Source organism: Papaver somniferum, chromosome 5, assembly GCF_003573695.1.
Source record: "Papaver somniferum cultivar HN1 chromosome 5, ASM357369v1, whole genome shotgun sequence".
Lineage (NCBI taxonomy): Eukaryota > Viridiplantae > Streptophyta > Magnoliopsida > Ranunculales > Papaveraceae > Papaver > Papaver somniferum.
In genome coordinates this window covers 98,879,090-98,890,315 of record NC_039362.1, presented here as the reverse complement: position 1 = coordinate 98,890,315, position 11,226 = coordinate 98,879,090, and the positions used below count along the sequence as shown (strand labels likewise).

The window sequence follows — 11,226 nt, the reverse complement described above, 5'->3', positions numbered from 1 at the left end:
AGTCTTTGGTCTTCCATCCAGTGAGTCTTTACATGCACGAACTAATTGGTGAGTTGAGCATTCCTAAGATGAAGGTGTACTAGGATTTCAACCCAAATTCTCCTGAATATGACTTTACTGTGAAGTGGCTTCGTCAGGGAATATATGTTGTTGCGCGGTAGATGGAAGCAACAGTCTTTATTCTGGATATGATTGATGAAGAGAGGAAGTTCCCCAGTCGTGCATGGGCTTGTGATGTAGAGAGGTTTCGTTTGATGACGTTTCATGTAATCACATCTGGTTGTAATGACTTCTTATGTGGATAACATTTATTGAAATATATTGAATTGATATTTCCAATAAAATCAAGTCCCCAATGCATCCCTCATCCACTTAGCAGAGTTGAAGGAGTTTGTAGCGTCCATTAATGAATGATGTTGCATCTGCTTCAAAAGGCTTACCATTGGATAGTGAAGACTTCTCGATTGTAATTCAGCTGCACTTTGATCGTGTCGGTATTGAACCAGTGTGTCACCATCGAGATACTGTGCTGAAGCTAGAGGAGCTATTATCGAAGGTGTACTCTTTGATCGGGAGTATAATTCGAAGGCTTCTTATATGCTTGAGCGCTGAAGCGTCGAATGTCTTAGGCTTGATTATATTGGCTCGTGTATCTTCTGTTGATTCGGCATTCCGCTGCGATAGCGGGATTCAACACTTGTACAGTCATCAGAGATTTCTGATACTCGTGGACATTCCTACAAGCCTATGGATAAATGCCCAAAGTGTTCTTTTCCATGCTTCTTCATCTCTCAGTAGTGAATGTCTGGGTGCGATGCTCGATTCGAAGCGATGTCAGATTCAACCACTTGGTGAAATACTAATGCGGTGAATCTACCATTTATAATGTATTGCAGAGTTGCTAGCAGAATTGAGTCCCCATGCTAGGATAGCATGTGAGGAAATAAATGACTTAGACACCACTACAAAAATATTGAGTTTTAGCCACGAGCTTCTTGCCACGGTTTCACATTAGTCGTGGCTATTGATGACATATTACCACGACTCATCCTGGGCGTGGCAGTAGATCATTCATTTGCCACGGTTTGTAGAGTATTTGCTTCGGGCTGATACGGAACCCATACTTGTATGCTATCAACGCATTCATAGCATTTTAGTCACGACATTGTAGGCCGTGGTAACTGGTGGGCATTTGCTACGACGTGTGGTGCATATGTTCGGAAGAAACTGCCCATATTTACCTACCCACTTCTCCTCGTTCTTCTCCTCTCAGCTCCCATGAGCGGGAACCACCGGAAAAAAAAAGTGTAGCTCTCTCTCCTTCCTAATCCCACGGGAAGAATAAACCGAAACTTCAATACTTCATTGTTCTAACCCTACAAGAGAATCATTCCCACCTTGTTATCAATTGCTTGCTTTTAAAATACTAAACTGTGTTAACCAACTTAACCCTAAATACCATTATTCTTATACCTCAATACCTTGTTCTAACACTACAACAGAATCTTTCGACTTTCCTCCTGTTCTTCAACGACAACTTGGATAACGACAACTTGGATAATGTGTTACAAACCCTAGGTACTGAAATATAATAGGGTAAAGGATATCTCCTCCTCGAAAAATATAGATTCTTTCCATTTTTATGTCCGGAAATTTAATTCCTTGTTTATTGTGATTTTGTAATTTAATTTTGAAATCTAATCTGTATTAGTTTAATTTTTCTAATTTGTGGATATGAAATTTCGTAATTGCTGGAATTGATGATTCTAGGGAGTAGAGAAGGAAAAGGAAAAGAAAATAAGAGAGAATAAGGTCAGTGGAAGCGGTGGTGGTGGTTATTCTTCACTTCATCAGAAAAAGATGAATATTCTAAAAATTGGTACTGGTCTGGGTTTTCATTTTTATTATTGTACCATCTACTAAATGTATTCATGGCTGGTTCTTATGATTTATGCTGATCGTGTTTTTTGTGTTATTTGATTTCTGTTTTATATTGATAGAACATAGACATAGTTCTTATACTGTGCAACTAGACTGAGATCTACTGAGATTAAGTTATATACAGAATACTTCTAGGTAATGTATTCTTAAGCATTAAAGCAATGGGTATATACACGAATTTGGTTTTATAATTAATGTTCATATGGTTCATTGTTGTATATTCGTGTAAAAGTATAACTGCGACCGGATAATACTCAATTATTCACACTTATTGAATAGATGTTGTTGTCTAAGAAACTAAATTAGTTGTTGGAGAATGAGGCAGCTTTGTGTATATCTGCATTTTACTTCCTATTTGTTGCTTTAACATTTCATTTGTGATTCTTATGCATGTCGGTATGAATATTTCATTCTGACTTCCTCTTGTATCCTCATCTTTGTGCAAGATTTTGTTCCAATAAATTGAAAGTAGCACTAAAAGAACCATCACTAGCATAGTAACATGTGGCAGCCATAGAGAGAGTTGTGTTGGCATCTAAACAGAGTTATGGAATACCTCAAACACTAAAACTACTTGTAATTGATGATGCTACTAAAGTTCCTCCAAAGCTGGTGGTAAAAGTGGATGAAACTGGCAGACTTTCTTTAGGTGTTATTGTTTGAGTTCCTTATTTGTAAACGCTTCTCTTATTTTCTTAACATCTACACAAACTTTTTGTTTGGGGTATTAGAGATTGGAATGTTACTTATGGCTTCAGTTATTCACTGCTCTATTTGATACTTCCTTCTGTATTCTTGTGTTTTGCAGATCACGGTAGAGATGCTCTTCTCTGCTTGCCGAGGAAACGACAGCTGATACAAAATTCGTTTTGATATGTGAATCTGGTCCACACATGTACCTTGATGCTCCAATCGCAGAGGTTTGTTTTGATGTTTATCACCACAAAAGCTCTTGTGGGTAACCACTCTAGCTAGTCATTTATCAGCTTGTTCAATTTATACAGATTATATACTTGAGCTTAAACTAAGGAGTTGCTTACACATTCAAGTACAGATTCCAATCTCTTAATTTTTTAGGGTATCTTTTGCTGGCTCAATTTGCTGGGGTTGGAGTCAGCAGACGTTTTTTCGGCAAGCAACTATTGTCTAAAACCTGTTGTAGATTTTATGACATTTAACTTCTCAATGTAGGTCAATATAATTATTGACATGATATTTTGGTTAGTAGTTCCATATTGAATCTTCACTTTGATAATCTTGTGATTTTTTAATGCTTTTTATTCCACACAAATTCTTTTTCGTAATCAATTCTACTCTGAAAGCATCTGTTTTCGATTTTTTTTTATAGGCAGTTGATCACATCATCAATTCTGCTGCAAAATCGAACCACATGTTTGTTGGTCAGTTAAGTGTGCCAATTGCTCTCAGAGGACTGAAAGGTGCTGTTGTTGGAGTTGGCGCCCATCACTCACAGGTATATTGAATTATTGTGGGACCCCACGTACTTACAGAGATCACATGACACTAAATTTTATGGATCATATGTGCAACCTGCCATCTTTGTCTTGCATTTGAAGTTGGATTTGAGCTCCTCAAAGTTATTAGTTATGGCTACTACGTTAAGAAACTAAAACAATTGATCTCTATTTTATTAATCTACTACGTTGTTGGAGTTGGCGCCCATCACTCACAGGTATATTGAATTATTGTGGGACCCCACGTACTTACAGAGATCACATGACACTAAATTTTATGGATCATATGTGCAACCTGCCATCTTTGTCTTGCATTTGAAGTTGGATTTGAGCTCCTCAAAGTTATTAGTTATGGCTACTACGTTAAGAAACTAAAACAATTGATCTCTATTTTATTAATCTACTAGAAAGATACTCACAGTTGCAAGATGTGAAGTTGATGAAACTGAAGTGGCACATCATATTCAGATTAAAGCCTCATCACCTAAGTAACTTTGTGGGAACTATAAGAATGTTTTGGGCTTCTATTGATACAGTCTTTACTTTCATAGCTTTTTTACTTCTTTGGCAGCTGTAGCTTTTGTATCACCCCAAGCTCTAAGTTTTGGGCACATTTTAGAGTTCTTCTTATCAGGGGGTGATTTCTGCCTAATGAGGTCGTAGGACAATCACATCTTTATTCTCTTAATAAGCTCGTCTTATAGTTGATCTGAATTTGCTAAGCAAGGTGATGAATGCAGGCATGAACTATTTCAGCTTTGAAATGAATTTCAAACATTTCAGAACTCTTTCTGATGCTTCCAACTTCTCTTGTTGCAGGTTTTGGTCGAATCAGTGACAGAGTGAGTGAGTTTGGAAAATTGGTGGATAAGAGACTATATTTCTGTGAACACATCAAAACACCTGAGTAGACCAATCTGCAAGTACACGAATGTTACATCATCCATCTGTTTTACTCATTTCAATTTTATTTTGTAGCATTCAACTTCAACAATCGTTTGTTGGAAACTCAACACTAGTCTTGAATTTCTGTTGTGTTATGTGCTTGAATGTATTACAACCTTGTAATTTTGTTTGAATGATCAAACGATGTTGTTGGAATGATTGTAGCGCAATAAATCTCATTTCCAGGTCAATTTGAAAATATTCAGTACCAAATATTCTAATTGAAATGCCCTTTCATGACAACATAATGATAGCAAATAGCTGAACCAATGGCCACGAGCTGGTAATATCCGTGGCAAATTACCACAAACGTGTGCATCCTAATTCTTAAGCAGTCACGACAGACTTCGTGGCAAATGGCCTTGTACCATTAGAGACGGGATAAAAACCGTGGCTGGCGTCGCGGAAAATAGTATTAGCCACTGGAGTATTTGTTACGACAACTCTGCCGTGGCAAACTATCTTTTGCCACGGATTTTTGATCAACTGCCACGGTCCATTGGCGTGACTAAAACTCAGTGTTTTTGTAGTGCACGGAAGGAATGAGACTTGCCTGAGTGAGGAACCTCTTGATGAATTTCTATGCACCTTTTGCAGGTTCTTGCTTCAACCTTGTTAAAGTTCGAAATTTCTCCAAGTGCTCCGATGATTGGATGACGAGTAAATTCTTGTCGAGTGATGCCTGCGGCTCTGAGGGTTTTCAGTGGAATAGTGTTGATAGAAGTGACAACATCGATCAACGTTCTCTCAAATTCATTTTCTTGGAGATTGACTGTGGTGAGCAGTCCCCAGTCATACATCTCTTTTTCTGTGGATAGAGGCTCAATAAGTATTTCCGGAATGGATTTGCTGACACGATGTGATTCAGAGCCGTGAACATGTCTTTCATTTGAGCTTTTGACAGATAAAGCAATTCGAAGATGTGCTCGATCAATGACTGAACTGCTTCGTCTGAAGGTTGTTCGGGGAGATTGAAGTTCTATGATTCTCCATTTCTTCTTCGATCGGCTCTCCCCTGGTGAATGAAAATTTGGTTGCACCATCTCGAATCCAGACTTCCACTAACTCGATCACTTCTTCGGTGAGAAGAGGTAAGTTCGAGTCTGTCTGATCATTTTCCCATTTGTTGATGCAGGGTTGAAGTTTGTGCATTTCAAGATCGTTCATCCTCTTTTTGCGCTTCTGGGAGATTGGAGAAGCATGCTTGTGTTGTGGTGGTCGGCTTTCCCTTTGCTCCGTTCATCAACAACGTTCATGGATGGTTGGAGATTGTACTGATTTTGACTAGGCGTCTGATGCTTCGAGATTCCTCGACCTTGTAGACTTTGCTCTTTCCAGTAAAGTAGGTGCAGTAGTTGTTGGTCGCTTGGCTGCTTCATGAAGTTCTGAGAAGGTCTGAAAACGGAGATTTTCCAGCAAAACTCTGTAGACTGGGATCATCCCATTGATGCACAAATCCACCAGTTTTTGTTCAGTAACGTTGGGATCATGGCAATCCAAAGCCTAAATTCTGAACCTCTTCACATAGTCATTGGGATTTTCAGAGTTCTTCTGTACCATCCTTCCTCAGTCAGAAAGAGTAATCTTCTCAGAGACGAAGAAGTATTTCCTGTAGAAAGCGTTAACCATTTCTCCCCAATTGGCGATGCTTCCTGGTGCGATGTTGTTGTACCAGGTATATGCCCGACCTGTCAGAGATTTTGAGAATTCTTTTAGCCGAACAACATGATTGTGTTCATACTCCCCTAGCGCTTCTAAGAATCGAGAAACATGTTCTCGGGCGTTCCTAGTTCCATTGTACAGAGTGAACATTGGAGAAGTATAGCCCTTTGGGAGAGGAATCCTTTGTGTAGCAGCCGGGTATGGAGGTTGATGATGGTGGACGGTGGGCGTAGTGTTTTTCCCACAGTTCTCCATGAAACGCTCCAGCTCTTCACGAGTGATGAAATTGGCAGGCTCTCTTGATGACGTTTTCTCTGCAGCCTTCTGGAATTCATCATCGTCGACTGTATGCATTGGAATGACTTCTGGATCGTCAGTTGAAGCAGGTTCTTTACCTTTTCCTTTTTCCTGAGGCTTTTCTGACATCTTGTCAGTGAGAGTTTTGAGAAAACCTCCTTTTGTGTTGCAGCCATGTCAGTTTGATTCTTGGAGAGAACTTCCTGAAACTTCATGAGATTAGCAATAGTAGGTGGATTTTCTATGATTTCTTCAGGATGTCGTCCGAAGAGAGGATGTTTTTCGACATCGGCGTGAGGAGGAGTGTTTTCACCACCATTGTTGGAAGCAGGAATGGTTTCCGGAATACCATCATTGTTGTTGTTGCTAGTGCTAACATCTTTGCATTTATAACTAACCCAGACCTAAGACCATCCATTTTGTGAGAATGTGAGATTGCAACCGAGAGATTAATCTCCCACTGTGGTCGCCAATATGTGGATGGGGAAAAACGGTTCGCTGGTTTTTTAGGAAAGTGAAGAGACGGACATGTTGTCGAGACTCCTCAACCGAGCAAACTGCTTAACCTCACACAGATGCACTGCAAAGGGAGTGCTTAGATTCGAGAGATCAATCTGTAGGACTCCGTCCTAAACCAAGTCAATGGCCGTTTCAGAGTCAATTCGGTCGCAAAGAGGGAGATGGGTTGATCTGTAGGAGGGAAGCTGAGAATTGTGTGGGATCAATGATGATCAAGGATTGTGGATGTGTTGAAGGTTTCTGCAATTTTTGGTGAACTGGTGAGTTCGAATAAGTTCTGATAGATTGATGAATTCTTGAGAGTAGTTACTCGAGAAATTCGACAATTGCTGATAGCTAGTGATCATTCGTTGTCTTCAATCATGGATTCAGAGACTTATTTATATTGTCAGAGTCGTGAACACCTTGATCCCTGTAAGTGTGATGGTTTCTTGAGTGAAAGAGTGGGAAAGTGGGAGATCGTGGTGAAACCAGTTCCATATTGTGCGGAGTCTTGGTTGATCATTTACCCACTGCTTTGCTAACTCCTTCAACCGTTGACACGACTTATCACATTTCTCGTTGTGGATGAATCCACGTCCTGTAGGCCGCCAGACCAAAACCCTAATTGATATCCCCCAATTTGACGTGATTGATGTCTCACGAATCGTGGAGTCTGCATGACAGACATGTATTAATTAGTCAGTTTTTGACTGATTAGACAGTGAGTCTAGGTTTTGTTGAATCGAGCATGAGTGATGAATGCTCAGCGATTCATGGATCGAACATGTAGTTCTCTGAAATGATGTCAATATTGTAGATTCAGTAATGGATTATTGACCAGTATTTGAGCGACTGAGCATGTATTGCTCAATTCGGCGATTTATTGAATATTGAGAATTTGATGAGCAACTGAGCAAGTATTACTCAATTCGACAAATTAATGATTATTGATAATTTGATATACAATTGAGAAAGTATTTCTCAATTCGACAAATTACTGATAAATTATTAAATATTGATAGATGGATCAATATTCGAGCAACTGAGCAAGTATTGCGACGAGTTACTAATTTTGACGTGCAACTGAGCAAGTATTGCTCAATTCGACAAAATACTGAACGTTGATAATTTGACGTGCAACTGAGCAAGTATTTCTCAATTCGACAAATTACTAATATTACTAAATATTGATAGCTGGATCAATACTTGAGCAACTGAGCAAGTATTGCTCAATTCGACGAAATATTTATTGGTGACGTGACCCAATAGAATATTAAAATATTGGTAGATTACCAAATATTATATGATTAATTCAGATGTTGGTTGCTGAATCCATCATAAATTCATTAGTGTTTGAATCTTGCTCCGAATGATTATTCGTAGAACATTTATTCGAAACCCTAATTTCAGATCAATTATTTGTTAACTGATGAATCGCTGAAAATAGGTCATGAGTGATAGAAGGACCGACCACATGGGATATGGCGTCCATGTGGTGCCCAGTGCTCGAGTGAGCATGCACCAGGGTTCTCAGTTGGAGAGTTGGTGAAAGAACGATGATTAAATGCCGGATTCATCATTTATTAAAAAAATTGCTGGCTTCAGCATTAGGTGATAAAACCTAAGTATGAAAGATGGGAGACCGCCCAAGAGGGCATGGGGCCAGCTCTTGTAGATCAAGGGACCAGTTGTTGGTCGTTTGAGCAATCCCCATGTTGGTTGGAGAGAGTTTGGGCCCAATATGAGTAATTGAGCAAGTTAGGTCAGAATTATGAAAACGTGTGGGACCGGCTTTTTGCAAGCCCTAGGGATGACTCTAGTTGGTCAAGAAGGCATGCACGTGTTGTCGTGGAGTCCGTGTCTCCATACTGAGAGTTTCAGCATTTTTTGATGTGCGTTCGAGCAACATTGTGAATTTTCAGAAGAGTTTCATCTTGACTGAAATTCTTGATTTTTGTTGGAATGAGCATGTATGCTCAATTGATCAACATTTTTTAAATATTAATATAAGAGTATTTTAACATTTAAAATTTCCGTGAGAGGCTAGCCGGCCATGTGACCATGTTGGCTTTTAGTTTTTCATGATTCGAGCAAAATCTGAGAAAATATGAAGGAATTATGAATTTTGCTCAAACCAAGGAGCTTCATGAATTGAGGAAAATAATAATTATAAAAGACTAGGGATTGCAAGGTGTGGGGCCGGCCACTGCTAGGGCATGGCCGGCCAGCTATGTTTCCCGATCCCGCACGCCTTTCCCTAATTTTATATTATTATTTTATCATGAAACCGTGATATTATGGAGAATCCATGAGTTTTCGTTGAAACAGAGAAGTTTCATGAGTTTAGGAATAATAATTATAAAAATCTAGGGATTGTGAGGTGTGGGACCGGCCACGGCCGGCCGGCTATGTTGCCCGGTCCCGCACACCTTTCCCTATTTTATAATATTATTTTTCATGAATCCATGAAGTTATGGAGAATTCATGAGTTTTGCAAAAACAAGGAAAGTTGCTAAAACCAAGGAGTTTTCATGAGTTCATGAAATAACAAAAATAAGGAAAATAATGGGAGAGGCATGGGACCGGCCAAGGCTAGGGCATGGCCGGCCGGCCGGTGGGCCCGGCCCCATGAGCGCCTCTTCATTATTTTAATATTTATTATTTTTCTCCCGCTATGTGTAGGATTCCTCATCTGTACATGTTTTTTGAATGCTCGTTTATGCATCCGGGTGCTCAGTCATGCATCATTGTCGAGTACACTTGCACCATTGTTGTGGGCCCTACTCAGTGGTAGTCCAGATGCCCGGTTGTTGAGTATTATTATTAGTTTATGAAATTCAGTGGAGAATAATTCATGAAACTGAGCAATAAAAATGAGTAGTTCTATTATCAATTCATAGGATCAGTCGTGGATTCGACCATGAATTCGGAATAATAAAGTTAAGTATTACCATTCCATGGGATTGTGGATTCGACCATGGAATCAGAGTAATTAAATATTACTATTTCATGAGATTAGTCGTGGATTCAATCATGAAATTAGAGTAATAAAATTATCTATTATCATTCCATGAGATTAGCCGTGAATTCGATCATGAAATCGGAATAATGAGATGATACAATTGTTTATTGTCATTCCATGGGATCAGGTCGTGGATTCGACCGTGGAATAAGAGCAATTGTTATTTCCATTCCATGGGATCAGGCCGTGGATTCGACCATGGAATATGAGCTATTGTTATTGCCATTCCATGGGATCAGGCCGTGGATTCGACCATGGAATAAGAGCAATTGTTATTGCCATTCTATGGGATCAGGCTGTGGATTCGACCATGGAATATGAGCAATTGTTATTGCCATTCCATGGGATCAGGCCGTGGATTCGACCATGGAATAAGAGAAATAGATATTGCCATTCCATGGGATCAGGCCGTGGATTCGAGCATGGAATATGATAAATAATAGATCATTCTGGGAATTCGGTGGTAAATGTCACGGCAGAATTAATCTATTATAGAAGGGATATTAGCCAGTTAAAGCGTCATACCCATTCCGTAGGTGTATAGTCAGAAGACAGCGAGTTGCCGAAGTCCTGAAGACGTTGTTGCTCTCAATATACGGAGAACCGCTTGGATCTATACACGGTCTCTCTACATAGTCAGGGAACAGTGAGTGTCACCGACGTCCTGAAGGCGTTGTTGCTCTCAATCTACGGAGAACCTCCCAATCGTTCTTTTATGTAGAGGCGGGTCTCTCTCATGTAGTCAGGGAACAGTGAGTGTCACCAACATCCTGAAGGCGTTGTTGCTCTCAATCTTACGGAGAACCGCCCAATTACGTTATTCTATATAGAGGACATGATGAAATGCGTGACACTGAACGCTCAGCTAGTGGAGGCCTTTCAGGAAACATATTCATCATGGCTTCATAAAATATAAATCGTTGCATGCCTGAAAGCCGTGTCAAAAATGCCTCATTATTTTACGGTTTTGCCCTTTGTTGAAAATCCACCATCAACAGGTATGAATCAGCTTCTTTGTTTCATGATTCAATTATACTGGTGTTTGTTAAAATTGATGATAAAAGTGATGGTAGTAAACTATCTGTTAAAATGGTAGAGACAAATAAGTTCTTGTTACTCCTGTTAGCTAGGCAAGTTGACCTTAAGAAGGCACACGGATTATTTGATAACTTGCATGATCAGGGAATTAAGAGTTTGAATGGTCGGGTTTGTTTCTATCTTTATTTTATTTATACATGTTCCTTATTTGATCGTGGGAAGAGTCTTGCTAAATCAATTATACTGGATACATATAATGAGAAATTGAATTTTCTGTTCCTTCCTAGCTTGGTGTCCCAATCTGTATTTTTTTGTATTCATTCAAAGGTTCATGTATATGTTAAT

General features: G+C 39.4%; 1 long non-coding RNA gene across 8 annotated transcripts; it reads left to right on the top strand.

Moving 5' to 3' along the window:
- Nucleotides 1-1,243: 1,243 nt before the first annotated feature.
- LOC113282302 lies at nt 1,244-4,520 on the top strand. 8 transcript variants are annotated; one of them, XR_003326737.1, is made up of 5 exons: nt 1,244-1,578; nt 1,771-1,879; nt 2,750-2,861; nt 3,019-3,161; nt 3,290-4,520. It is a non-coding gene; the product is annotated as an uncharacterized LOC113282302 (long non-coding RNA). The 8 variants fall into 8 exon arrangements; XR_003326738.1 differs by having other exon boundaries at nt 2,996-3,161; XR_003326739.1 differs by having other exon boundaries at nt 2,946-3,161.
- Nucleotides 4,521-11,226: the final 6,706 nt, after the last annotated feature.